Here is a 15011-nt window from a genome sequence, read left to right on the forward strand (position 1 = left end):
ACAAATTCTACATTTTTGTGTCACCACCGTAGCGCACAACTCCCGGCATCTTTCAGAGGCGACCGAGCCGCCGCTTCTGACGGTATCTCAGGAACCGATTGTCGGCTACACGGGGGAGACGACCATCATCACCGTGGGCCTCGAGGGCGCCATCACCTCTCTGACCTGGTGAGTACCACCCATCTGGTGCATGCGGTGCTGACTCGCCTGACGCCTCCCAACGACGGCGACCGAAGATTTCCTCAACCCGCTCAGCCAGGAGTAGAGGTTATTGATAACGTGCTCGGTGTCATAGCATCCACGCAACCGAAGCAAACTAAGATTATCCACTGCACTATTGCTGCTTCGCGCTTTTCTTAGATAGGTCCGTTCTTCTGATAACTTTCACTTCATAAGCGCCGACACCCATTAATAACACATTCAAGTACGCTTTATTGCTCATTTAAAATACCACTTTTGAAAAGTAACCGGTCCAAATACTGCTGGGTGCTGGTATGGCAATACCCACTTTCACTGGAATGAAAAAGTCCAGCTTAATAAAAAGCATGGCAAAAGGCGGTGGGAAATATTTTAACACGCGCCCAAGTGGTCGGTTAGATACCATTCGCTCGGGTGGGGGTCAACTTGATGCCCCCAGATCCCCAGATTTTAGGAACTAAGAGGGCCAGAAACACCAAATTCACAGGGTATGTTCAACTGTACATGAATTCACTTAGATCGAAGTTGAAAATTTCTAGGTTGTGAACTTCGGGTCAAATAAGATCAAACAAGGTCAAATTCCAGGTTAGTCTTCAAGGGACCCCTATAACCTAGAGAACCTAGACGACTGCTCGAAGCAAGAGGCCACATGCTCATTTAAGGTCAGTGACCTTGTTTGACCTTTGGAGGCGAAAGGGACCAACGCCATAGTTCAATCAATCAATCAAGGCTGCTTTGAGTTTTGCATTTGAATAAGCGACGAAGATTACGCTAGGCAAGTATGTTCCTAAGAGCAAAATGTTAACCTCTGTCGTCATAGATAAATGATCTATTTGGACCTTTAAAAAGTCCATCAAAGGTGAATAATGCAAGTCTTGTTATCAATCAGTTCAAAATGACCACCAAAAACTATCCCATACAGCAAGCCCTAGAGTAATAAAACATGTTGGTCTGACCCTGATCTGACCTTCATATCTGACCCTAGGTCGAGGTAATTTGTTTATTCAGTTGTTGTGTTGCCTAATAAAGTATCTCAAACATGCATGGCTTCGTCTAACACTCAGCTGCTGCATCAGACTGAATGATTCCCTAGAAATTTCCCTCGCTGGAACCATGGCCTGACTTTGACCTGCCATAAGTCAGCGACTGTACAAAGTATATCTAAATGTTTGATGCCAAATGACGTGCTATTTCATTATCTACAGCCTTGCCGCATTTGGCGCGGCTGAGCCGCACCGTTTAGAAACTATTCCCGAAAAACCTTTGGGGGGTCAATTTAAACCCCACCCGAGCGCGTGTTAAAAGAGATCCGTCCTCCGTCGATTTGCATTGCTGTTGGGTGGGCTATTGCTGAACCCCAACATTGCTGTTGGGTGGGCTGTTGCTGAACCCAACATTGCTGTTGGGTGGGCTGTTGCTGAACCCCAACATTGCTGTTGGGTGGGCTGTTGCTGAACCCCAACATTGCTGTTGGTGGGCTGTTGCTGAACCCCAACACTGCTGTTGGGTGCTTGAACCTCAACTTGACGGATATGGTAATTCTAATGCACTCAAATCGTACAAAAATCCGCCGCCAGTGGGAGGAAGACAGCCAGCCAGTCATGATCACGATACGACTGTTTTCGTGAGAACAGACCGCTTATGGGCATGCCACTCAGCGCCTGCCGGACGCGGGGCTGTGCTTAACACGGTCGGCTGGCGTCAGTTCACAAAGGCCTGGCGAACCGCCAGCTGACAACGGTAGGCCAAATTCTTTGAGCGTCACTTTCAGGATCAATCCCAGCACAGGCGCCCCTGGCGGCTCGGATGGCTGGCACTCTCTCATACGTCAGACAGGCTGCCGGCTCGCCGTGCGAGGCAGACGCGGCCCCCAGTCCACACGGTCTCTCGCCTCTCGCGCCGTCCGTGCCCACCCGGCCACCGCTGCGTACCACCTTCGGGCGACGCGAGCACGCCGCCATCCATGGCCTGAGTGCGACCTTTCCCTGCCGGGCGATCAGTCGGTCGCCTATTTATACCAGGCACGGCGACGGCCGGCGCCGCCTTTACGTCGGCGCGGAATCGCCGCCAGTTCCGGCGCGCCGGCGGCGAGCGTGACGCGGCTGGCGGCGCGGCGCGGTGCGGCAAGCATGGCCAGTGGTCTGGCCAACGTGGCCGGCGGTGAGGCGGCGGTGTGGTGAAAGGCGGGGCGGCCGCCATGAGCAAGCTGTGCCGGTGCTGCTGCGGACCCCGCCGGCGCAAGCGGTGAGGGACGAGGCCGCTGCCGGGTGGGCAGGCGGCGAGGCAGGGGGCCCTGCGGGTTTGGCCGCAGTGGACAGGCGGCGAGGTAGGGGGCTCTGTGGGGATGGCAGCGGTGGACAGGCGGCGAGGTAGGGGGCTCTGTGGGGATGGCAGCGGTGGACAGGCGGCGAGGCAGGGGGCCCTGTGGGGATGGCAGCGGTGGACAGGCGGCAAGGTACGGAGCTCTGTGGGGATGGCAGCGGTGGACAGGCGGCGAGGCAGGGGGCTCTGTGGGATGGCAGCGGTGGACAGGCGGCGAGGTAGGCTATGCGGAGAGGCGTAAACGTCGATGGATAAAGGATGCGCACGTGGATGCGGTGCTTTATAGCCGTGAGCTCAATGCTTTCGATGTGACTCAATTGCATGGGCTTAACGCTGGTATGTGTGCGGTTTGTGGCCATAAGTATTCTGCAGACTTGGCGCGACGCAGCGATTTTCAGTCCAAGGTCCACAGGTCAATAAAGATGGATTTCATGCTGGGATGCCGCCTCCAGTCCCTTGACCTTTGTCTAATGCGCTAGCTTGGATACGAAGGCTTGGTGGTGAGCACCTCATGCCAATAGATCGTCTACCTTTATCTGTTTTACTTGAAAACTTATCAGTTGTTCGCATGCTCTCGGCACCACAGCTAAACGTTCTATCGACCGTCGACCGTCAAGTGATGCTATTCCATTATGCGAAGTGAGATAGATGAGCGTGCATTGCTACCAGTCATCACTGGAGTGACCTGCAGCTATCCGTCACCGACGACGGATAGCATGGCATCTGTAGTCCGCTCAGTTCATTCAGCTCAGATCCGGCAATGCGGGCGGGTTCGTTCACCAGGGAGAGCATCTCAGCTCCTGCAGATCAGGTCGCAGCGCTAGACACGTTTTTGAAACCGGCAGTGACTCGAAGTGCACTGCGTACGGGCGTTGCCAGAGGGAGCTCCACCAGGCCATGTCTCGTGCCCCCCCCGTCCCCCTCTGCCTTCACCCGTTAGCCAAGAGGTTGTGCTTGATAAGGAACGATTTCGCAAATGTGGTCCACATTCACTGGGTTTGGGGATAACTCTTGACATTTGGCCCCGCCCTCAGGGCAATTTTGGCTACGTGCCTGACGCTGCGTGATGCTGGGTCCGAAATAGCGGTCAGATTTCCATCCGTTGCGATAATAAACAGGAGTCCCGCGGCGGCCGCGTCTGCCTGGTGCACCCCCACCGCTGGGTGCTTGGTGTGCGACGAGGAATGGCATGCTGTAAAACATCATCCCTGTTCGGTCCTTAGAAACCACTGACAACTCATGTGGCATTTCCACTTGATGTGCCACGTACGGATATGTGTACGGTCGTCTTTGGTTGCTTAAAGTCGAAGATGTTTCAGTTCCCTTCAAGAGCACTTACCATTGCGTATGGACTAAATTGCTTGAAATTACGCGTTGGTGCTGCCAGCTTATGATACATCAGTACAGTAATGGCTAACGTGGCCGCCTAGTCTGTCACAAAGTTCAAACTGATGACGTGAGAGTGGAGTGTGTACAGTTCCAGTGTTGTGTACAGTGCTTGTGCCCTCGTGTCGAGGGCACAAGCGCTCTCCTGTTGATACCCAGCAGCCGCGTCGCAAAAAGTCCTGGCCAGTGCCACAAACAGACGCGACGCCAAAAGATCGGGACGTGGACGAGTGGCGGTCTTCACCCGCCGGAGCGGACGGCAACCTGCGCAGTGCCAACCGTCATCCGGCTGGCAGCAACAGCGACGGCATATCTGGAGGCCCTGATAGGCGGCTGCGGGCTCACGCTCGTCCGGCGGCTGGAGGGCGGGGCGCTTCCTCGGGGCGGGGCACCCGTGCTTCCACGCTGTCTACATCTCATGCTGTGTGCTTTTAATCGGTGTGGTCAGAGAGTTAGCCGTCTTACCTCCGGTGGTTCTCGTCTTCCTGGACAGTGAGTCTGCTGCCTCTCGGCCTCTTGGGGACCGACTCATGACTCACAGCACCTTCTCGAGTCATCGAATCTCCCGCTGACTGCTCGCAGACAGCATGGCGTCGCCAGTCGGTCTGTGCCGAGGTCAAAGCAGATTCTAATCACTCGCCGCGGTCGAAGGAGGCGTGAGAGTTCTCGGAATCAGACCGGCCTGTGGGTCAAACGGAGCTCAATCGGCACGTGCGAAAACCTATCCGGCCCGGCGGAGCCATCTGGCGGAGACCGGTGCAACTATGTTGGCGTCATCCATGTGATTTCGCCGGCGCGATCCCCAGCCGGATTGAGGGGCGGGGGGGAGTTTCGTCACTGGCATCAACAGAGGTGCGGGCCAACACAAACGGCTGCTGCAGGGGTGGGGGGGGGGGAGGGGAGGGGCATGGCATGGGCGGCTAGATGTGGGGGTGTTTGTTCCTTCATGTCGCCGACCGAACGTCACGCGACGCGGCCACACAGAGATTCCTTACCAACTAGATCATACTTCTGGTCCTTCTCTTCATTTACCGCTTCGTCCTAAATCTACATGTGACGCCCGGCCTGACCGAGAGCATGCCGCGAGCGTCAGCAAGGTGTTGGCTTGCCGGCCACCTTGGCGGGGATCCCGCCCGGGCGTCCGCAGAAGCCCCGAAGGCGAGTTCCTAAGCAGGAACAAGGCTTCGGTAGCGGCGGTCGCACACGACGGCCTTATTCACGAAGGCTTGAAGTGGTCATTGCTGGCAAAAACGTTCTAACCCAACAAAACGAAACCGACATACGACAGGAATGTCAATGAGACGTGATGATGCTTTACGAACAAGCGATTCTGGTTTTCAGGAATGCCTACATGACACGTCCACTGGAAAGAGCCTGTACATACCATGCCCTTCCCCTTCCTGACTTGTTCATCAGGTCAGATGTTTGGTTGTTACCATGACGCCGAAGTTGTCTGTACTTCCTTCCTGCTCCATTCTGAAATAATCACTAATTCTTCCCGTGAATTTTGCGTAGGCATACAACATTGTGCTTTTCTCAAGACTGCACAATTTTTAGTATCTAAATTTGTTGGGCTTAGGCTGCATATGCTCCATCCGAGTTCAGGTTATTGACAAGAGTGCAGGTGGGCAAAATAAATGCCAATTACAGGCGTGTGCCGACCCGAACGATCATATTGCTGATAACCACGAAAGCGATGCAAAGAGGCCCACAGTCATTATCTCACCATCTGGCGCTCTTACACGCCCATCTGTCTCTCGCCCAGCTCCCTATGTCAGGCAACACAACGGCATGATATCATGCGCACGGCGCATCCCACAGCTCAAAACAATCCTTGCCGTCTGAGAAGGTCGCGAAGTGCCATGAGCTTTGATACGGATTCGGCAAGGTGATTGATTTACCGTAACTGTCAACTGAATTTGCTAACACATTGACGAATTACTTCCGGCCGCTTCTCGCGCCACAAAATTCACATTACTGGATTGAGATCTGAGAGAGGCAGTGTGTATTTTTTGTTTCGTCTGTTCACACCCAGCACGGGCCGGGCATGCGGGAGAAAGCACGAGCTACAGCTAATTGGGCACGGCGAGCCAACCGACCCACATTCCACCGGACCGGTCGGCAACGGAATAGCATACCGCCATCCGTTTTCAGTTGCCGCGTCAAATTTGTTATTCTAACAGTTTACATCCCTCCCAGACAAAACCCACACCACCTTTGTTGTCGCCCGCGTCGGCCGCCGAGCCGCCCACTTGAGCGGGACAAATGACGCCCCTCCCCGCGGCCGTGCCGCCGCCGCCGGCAGCTCCGCCGACCGCCGCGAGATGTCGCAAAGTCGGCCGCGCGCGCCCAAGGCGCGGTTCTGGGGCGATCCTGACTCATCCCCGGCGGACTTGGCGCGGCCGGCGGGGAATTTGGCCGCGCCGGCCGCGGCATACCGGTGCAGAGGCAGGCATGCATCAGCCGAGCGTGTGTATCAGCTGCGACAGCCGCCAGAGAGGTGTCGCGACGCGCGGCCCGCTCGCGGCCGCTCTCGGCACGTGAATACTGATGACGTCACCGGCGGACGCGGGTTCTGTGATGACGTCACCAGCGGGCACGAGTCCTGTGATGACGTCACCAGCGGACACGAGTACTGGGACGGCGTCACCAGCGGACACGACTTTTGGGATGACGTCACCAGCGGACGCGAGTTCGGCGGCTCGGTGCCGTGCCGGGTCGCTACCTGCTCTCCGCTGCTTTTTCGGCTTTTCCTGCGAAGTTCAGATGCGCGGCGGCGTCTCCCGGTAATCTCTGATACCAGACGTGCTGAGCTGGCTGATCAGCTGACTCAGCGCTGAACCGCCCACCTGGTAAGGGGCCCGAGTAAAAGCTTGCAGCTGCTTGAATTGGAGCGATTAGATTGCTGATAAATGTAATTACTCTCGGCAGCCGTGGTGGCTCTCACAACCCTGCTGCAGTCACGCTCAATTTCCCACCAGCCGACCCGTCTCGGGGGGGGGGGGGGGGGCGGGGGGAGATACCACATCGCCCGGGTCTCACAGTCTCCTTTTTTGGTTTGGATTGTCTTTGCACAGTATAGCAGCTGGTTTGGCTGCACTTTATTCATGGTCAGCCATAATACACAAGAACAAACCGGAGCTCAGTTTTGACATTGTGTAAGATCGACTTGTAGTAAGTCTCGAACCGAGAGGTTACGTGCCGTCCATTTGTGACAACTACTCGTAAGCCATTGTGACTTAATTGCGGATCCCGCGTTGTGTCTTGGGATGGCGGCAAACTTCCGAACGTGGCGCAATGGGGCGGAAATCGAAGCAGGATGTAAAAATCCGCATTATTTTTTTTAGTCTGGGTTGGGACCGTGGCACATCACTTATGCTCTGTAATGTATCTGAACTGTGTATTTTAGTGTGTCTGGCGTCTGCACTGCCCGCATTTGCTTTTTAATTATGACGTGTACTTAAGCAAATTTAGAGAACTATTCAGCAGCTACGAGGCGCCAGTTTGCCATAAAACTCACTGATTTTGGAAATATATTACGTTCCTTTCACAAATATTCTTCCATTTTCCACTCCTTTTCAGTCGGATGTAATCGTGTTTTAAGTACAGCCATGTTCTAGCTAAATAAAGGGTAAAGTCGCACACGATATCGACCAAGACCATCTGTTACCTTCTATCTGTCTTATCATTATTATTGCACTGCCTATCACCCGCCTGCGACGCATGACAGTTGTATTAACCTTTCAGTTTAGCCATGTTTGACGATGCAGTGAATAATTTCAGAAACAATTATGTCCAGTATTGAAGTTCACTTCACAAACATTCCATGACTGAACTGTAATGCTGTGGATAATGAGGGATCGTTGGCTATATTGTCATAATCACTCTACCCGTCCCGGAGAGTCATGAAACACCATGGTGCACTGGCTATCGAATATCAAAAAGTGTCACGTAGGTTCTGGGATTGCTTCCTGATGACATTAATCTCGGCAAATCCCAGTGTCCGCAATCTACAGTGCCTCTCATAAACCTCTTGTGAGTCATGCTCCACCATGCGCCCACTACTCGCAGTAAGTTTGGCTCACCAGTCCCCCTCCCCCCCCCCCACTCTCCCCCTAATGTCCGGGCCTAACGGCTGCCGCTCTTCCTACAGGCACCACGACGGCCAGCCGCTGGTCGAGGATGACCACTACCACATCCGGCGCGTGGCTGAGGGCACGCAGCTCTCCATTGCCGACAGTAGCGCCGCCGACGGCGGCCGCTACACGGTCACTGCACGCAACTCGGCCGGCCGCGCCGCCGCGCACCTCCAGCTGGCGGTGGAGCCGCCGCCGCGACCGCCGAAACCAGGCGCGCTGGGCTCGGCCGGGCCGCCGCCGCCGCCGCCCAAGAGGGGTCAGGCGGGGCCGCCAGCCACCGCCAGCGCCGCCGGCAGCCTGGTGCCCGAGAGCGACGACTACACGCCGTTTGTGCGCCGCGGTCGCGCGCCGCGTGCCGAGAAGGCTGTCGAGGGCAGACCGGCCGAGGGAGGAGGCGAGGCGGCCGCCGCACCGCCGACGCCGGCTCAAGCGGACGCGCCCGACGATCCGGTGAGTTGCTGGTCGAGGATGAGACCAGCCGCATGAACTGCTCACTAGTGACGTCAACACATCACGATTAAGACATAAGGTGTCGCTACTTTAGCACACTTGATCACATGCAAAGTCTACTGTTTTTTTTGTTTGTTGTCGAGCGTTTTGGTTCCCGACTGTGCAGTGGTACCCCCACACTTATTTTCTCTTATGTGCCCATCCCTCTCCGTCACCCTCCATCGTGCAGCTGCGTACTCCGCCAACCATTTAGGCAGCCAGCTTGTTTCCGGGCGTTCGACGCATTATTTAGCTGACAAGGGCACTGCCATCCCTCACGCCCGCCTGACAAACGACCAGCAAGTCAGTGACGTCACTGCTCTAGATCTTTTTGATGGATCATGGTGCAGCGCGACTTTGTTGGCACGTTAGCGAACACTCTTGGTATAAATTGGAGCTGTGCGCGTATCGCTGCGAGGGGTGATTCGTTAACTTCTCTATAAATGCAATGACAAGGGGAGAGAAAATGAAAAAGTAGAAAGTGGAAAATCGTGCATATAGAATACGCAATCCATCGTAAGTGAAATACGACTCGAATTAGTCTATGCTAAGCTACATGAGCTCCGACGGACTCATACTTTAGGAAGCTGTCAATAATCACCGGATGTATTTGAGATTCTGCTTCTTTGTAGAGAGGATATGATATGGTGAACTCCGGTCTGCTCTTAACGGGAGCTGCCGGCGATGCGTTTACGGGGCAGCACCCCTGCGGCCGCCATCCCACCGGGGTCGGCAGAACACACTGATTACAATCTCCCTCCCTTCGTCCCGCCACGGGCCACTGGCGGCTCTCCTGCGGCCGCCATCCCGCTGGGGTCGGCAGAAGACACCGATTACAGTCCACCTGTCTTCAGCGAGCCGCGGGCCGCTGGCGACGCCCCTGCGGTCGTCCACCCGCTGGGCGGTGGCGGAACACGCCGATGACGGCACCCCCTGCCCCCCCCCCCCGTCAGCGCCTCCGGCTGTTTGTTTGAGTCCGCTCCGGGAGTCGGCGCTGACCCAGGCTGCCGGCACAGCGCCCCATTCAGACTGCTGCCAGAGACACCACGGGGGGAGGGGGGCGGCCTTGGTGCCGCCTCCAGCGGCCGCTGCCAAGCGCCGACCCCCGGAACATTTCGCCCGAGGCGGCGGCATGCAGTTGGCTTCCAGGTGTCGCCACGGTGTCGCAGGCAGAGGCGCTGTTGCGCTGCGCGTGAAAACGCCAGCTGGCGATAAGTGGCAGTGATTCAAGAGTTGCGCATTGCCAAGTACTCGCGGTGTTGTGCAGCGCTGGGCTTTCGCGATGCTGTGGGACGCGTAGGCGCTCGCACCGCTGCGGGACGCTCCAGCACCGTTGAAACGTTTCCGGTGCCATCACAAGCGCTGTGATCCTAGTGCAGCGCGAGAGAGCGCATCTGTGGATGTTGAACGCCATCTGGCGGCTTGTGTATTTCTCTTTCGGCTGGACTCTGCCGTCGTCTTGTGACGGCGATCTGAACGCGTCCAAAACGGAGCCTCCTGAGGTAAGCGGCCTCTGGGTGCGCTGCGGCGGGCGCCGCCGGTGCGCGACCCTTTGACGGGTGTAGACAAACGCTGCTACACGAGCTCCTTGGGGCCGGCGGCTGTGTTTATCGCCGGAGGGACGGTGTCTATCATTAGGCGGCTGTTGTTGGATCGGCTGGCGGCAGACGGCTGCCGCTGTGGCATGCCGTCACAGCCTGCTGGAGCTAGCGGGATATGCGCGTCAGCGCCGACTGACCCGACTGTTCCAGTGAAGCGCGATATCTGGCGTTGGTGCTGAATGACCCTACTGTCCCATTGAGGCGCGCTATCTGGCGTCAGCGCTGAATGACCCGACTACCCCAGTGAGGCGCGCTATCCGACGTCAGCACTGAATGATCCGACTATCCCAGTGAAGCGCGCTATCTGGCGTCAAGACTGAATTAGTTTTCTGTCTCAGTGAAGCGTGCCATCCACAATGCTGGGTGTTGAGGGCAATGCTCTAAAATTCTTATAGTTTGGCTTTCCATGTCATCACACTCACGATGTAGAGACAGTATCCGACACGATTCACGGTTTGGTGTAACCTCCCACTGCGTGATTCAAACAACTTGAGTTGAAAAGAACATAAACCCAACACATTTCGAAGGCCAGGATGATCCTAAGCCGTCGCGCATGATGCCAAAGAGACCGCCGGTCATAGTCAGTTGTATAATGGTTGAAGGCGTTAGGTCATGCCAGATGCCAGCGAGCACTGGCATCCCCAAGGGTCAACCCAGGGCCGGGGAGGCCGTGCTGCAGCATTGTGCGGCACCTAAAACACTCCGCATTCCTGCCTGACAAAAGGTTGGGGGCAAAATCATTCGTTAAGCTGGACAGCACGACCTGCGTGTAGCTTCAGGGTTTGCACATCAAGTTATGCGTGGCAGGTGCTTTGGACACAAAGCCGCCAACGCAAACTATTCGGTGTAAATCTGCTTTAAGAAATATTTGAAAACAATAATTTACTTCCTGCATGACATTTTTATGTTCACTGAGAATTTGACTTGGACAAATGTATTTAGCTACACGTTTTCGACGACGGTTATGACGTAACTGATTTGGTAATTGGGATGCCAAGCTTCTTTTATTTCAGTACGTTATACATTCTGAGGACTAGCGGGTGCCACGTGACATGACGTTCATATTTTACGGGAGGACTTCTCAACTTGTCCATCTCCGCGTTATCCACATTTGGTGTGAGCGCAATGGAGCCACTGCTCCATTGACATATCACCCCTACAAGCTCTTCACTGACACGTGTCCCGTCATCATGCGGCGCTCGACGCCCCCAGATGACCTCTGCCACCGCCGCACCCGCAGACCCGCTCCACATGACCTCTGCCACCGCCGCATCCGCAGAGCTGCCCACATGACCGCTGCCACCGCTGCACCCGCAGACTCGCCCCACATGACCTCTGCCACCGCCGCACCCGCAGACCCGCTCCACATGACCTCTGCCACCGCCGCACCCGCAGAGCTGCCCACATGACCGCTGCCACCGCTGCACCCGCAGACCCGCTCCACATGACCTCTGCCACCGCCGCACCCGCAGACCCGCCCCACATGACCTCTGCCACCGCCGCACCCGCAGAGCTGCCCACATGACCTCTGCCACCGCTGCACCCGCAGAGCCGCTCCACATGACCTCTGCCATGCCGCACCGCAGAGCTGCCCACATGACCGCTGCCACCGCTGCACCCGCAGAGCCGCTCCACATGACCTCTGCCATCGCCGCACCCGCAGACCCGCCCCACATGACCTCTGCCACCGCGCACCCGCAGAGCTGCCCACATGACCGCTGCCACCGCTGCACCCGCAGAGCCGCTCCACATGACCTCTGCCACCGCTGCACCCGCAGAGCCGCTCCACATGACCTCTGCCACCGCCGCACCCGCAGAGCTGCCCACATGACCTCTGCCACCGGCACCCGCAGAGCCGCTCCACATGACCTCTGCCACCGCTGCACCCGCAGAGCCGCTCCACATGACCTCTGCCACCGCCGCACCCGCAGAGCTGCCCCACATGACCGCTGCCACCGCTGCACCCGCAGACCCGCCCCACATGACCTCTGCCACCGCTGAACCCGCAGACCCGCTCCACATGACCTCTGCCACCGCTGCATCCGCAGACCCGCCCCACATGACCTCTGCCACCGCTGCACCCACAGAGCCGCCCACAGGACTTCTGCCACCCGCTGCACCCGCAGACCCGCCCCACATGACCTCTGCCACCGCTGAACCCTCAGACCCGCTCCACATGACCTCTGCCACCGCTGCGTCCGCAGACCCGCTCCACATGACCTCTGCCACCGCTGCGTCCGCAGACCCGCTCCACATGACCTCTGCCACCGCTGCGTCCGCAGAGCCGCTGGGCCCATGGCGTGTCGCCGGTGTCGCCGGCGCCGCGGCCCCGGACGGCCCAGGAGGGTGACCCGGCGCCGGGGGAGGGGGCCCAGTGGCGGCCCGTGCCCCTGGCCCAGCGCCAGGCCCGCGCCACCGCCGCCGCCGCCCCACACAGTGGGCCAGGTCAGTGGGTGACGGCACCGCATGTCAGCGGCGTGTTCGCTTAGATCCGATAGTTCAGTGGTGGTCGTTATGTCAGCTGTTGTTTCTATCGTTGTTTGGGGTCCGAAGTTTCCCTCCACAAAGTTTGTAAGTGTGCTGGAAAATGCGGTGTGGGTGTTTACAGGTGTGGCGTACCACATGAGCGTTCATTGGGCACTTAAGCAGCTGTAACAGTTTTGCAATGCCGTAAGCTCTTTCGAGAGCTTATCTGCACAGATAATGTGTTGCCGACATTCTACAGCCGTGTGGGAGATGTTGGGAGCCATATTGGACTGGTTAAAGAAACAATACCGCGCGCTTCTACGTTGATTGAAAGTTCATGGCATCCCCCGAACACGACCTCGGCCAATATCTCTGCTATACTGGGAAGATTTATTAGTTTGACAGCTGCTTTCACTAGTGTATAATTTTAGCTGATGTTATACTACACTTATGCTATTGTGCTGCGATTTAATATCGCCAATCTCTTACGTCAACATGCTTTTGGGCCAAGCGTGCCTACTGCTCGCTATGCGACGAAAACGTGCTCCAAATTTAAGAAACGGGCATCGTAATTTGACAGCTGCCACACCCTTAAGATTCCTAAACCCTGAAATAGGCGGCCTGGTGTCTAAAAGCCGCCGACGTGACCGGGTTCGTCCCGCGTGGCGTGATACGTCCGCGCGTCACGCCGGTGCCGACGGTCGCGTCGCTCCTTTGACACGAGGGTAAACTGTACCGCATGACATTAGTGCTCAACAGTGCAGCATCCGCGAAGCGATGCCAGCGCCACAGTGACGAAATGCGCCGCCCCCAGTTCACTGCAGAATGGCGGCGCTGTTCTGTTCTGGCTGCTGTCTTTGATGGCATTGTCATCTTGCTAGGCTTGCGTGGGGAATCGTTCAATATGATGCGACATCGTAGTGTCAGACGAAGTCATACATATCTGAGGCATTTTTCATAGACATCTAGCTACTTAAATATTAGATAAAGACTGATTTTATTTATCCTGAATCAGACGTGAAGGTCCATCCGAGGTCGAATCAAGCCGCTTTTTGTTGGAAACACCTTACGGCGTTGTTTTCGATGCGCCATTCCGAGCTTCTTGACCATGGGGATGTCAACAGATTTCTTTCTTGGACTTTCTCAACGTCGGAGGAGGTCAGTGACCTAAAACGATTCTAATAAACCTTTTGCCTTCAGAATCATACCGACTAACGTAAGCCTTTCATGCTGATCTCAATTCCAAAATCACAAAAGTCTCGAATTGTTTTGGTCACAGTGGTCTTCCGAAGATCAACAAGGTCACTGACCTGGAACAAGCACTGGTGATCCTTTGCTTAGAACAGGTATATAAGGCAAAGGAGGTTGCATGAGGAGGCCTGGAGGCACTTCGGACGCTGATCTGTTGAGTTTGACCTTGTTTGACCTTAAGATGATGACCAAGGGATCCAAACAAATGGGCACAAGTAAAATCACATAGAGGTCAGCCTACTCAGTAAGTTTGGTGCCTCTAGATCTCTTGGTTGTTTCGATCTCAAGTGAAGTCAAATTGACCCCACCCGAGCCCGTAGCTTTTAACCGGCCACCCGTGCGCGCTTTAAAAGAAAGGTCTACATTACACTTCATTGAAACATATGACCTTCACCTTGTATTAGACAATACAGTAGTGATAAATATATTGTATGCTAAATTTTGCCCGATGAAGACACATGGCTCGATTCGTTTGAATATAGGGTAGGTACTGAAAACACTGCTTATGTTTATTAAGCTCACAATTGGCAAAAATGTTTCACAGCGTTTCTTTGATCTCGTAAACATGCTCGTTGATGCTGTCAGCGGAGCTGAATATTTCTGGATTAGTTCGTTTGGATGTACAAAATACCGTGATTATGGAAATAACAATGGTTTCAGGCACAGTACCCATGACATATGCTCGGGACGACAACGATACGATTGTGGAGAAAAGCTTCAAACCTAGCATTTTAAAATGACGGCGGCACCGACAATAAACTGCTGGATTGAGAAATGACACAGTTTTAAAAAGGTGTATTACATTTGGCAGTTATGACCCAACCAACGCAATTGCCACCCCCAGGGCCGTCGGCACCGACTGACGCCTAGTGGGAGCACGGGGGAAACGGGAGGGGATTGATAACGCTTCAGATGTGTTTGTTCTGTGCTATGCCGTGGACGTAACCGCGCAACGAGGGGCAAAATGTCCAATTTTTTCAGTTGGGCGTTCCAGTCCTCAAGTTTGAGAAAAAAACTGTGCCAAATGCGGGGAATGCCCTCTTTGTTGTACAACCCATTTTGTTCGCTGAGCACCCATTCTTCAACTTATTTTGTAAATTTCTGCGCTTTGGCGTAATGTTACATGTTAAGAAGCCTGTAGTACGACTATGGCGGCCCC

This window comes from Pollicipes pollicipes, unplaced genomic scaffold (genome assembly GCF_011947565.3).
Source record: "Pollicipes pollicipes isolate AB1234 unplaced genomic scaffold, Ppol_2.1 Scaffold_4295;HRSCAF=5057_pilon_pilon_pilon, whole genome shotgun sequence".
NCBI lineage: Eukaryota > Metazoa > Arthropoda > Thecostraca > Pollicipedomorpha > Pollicipedidae > Pollicipes > Pollicipes pollicipes.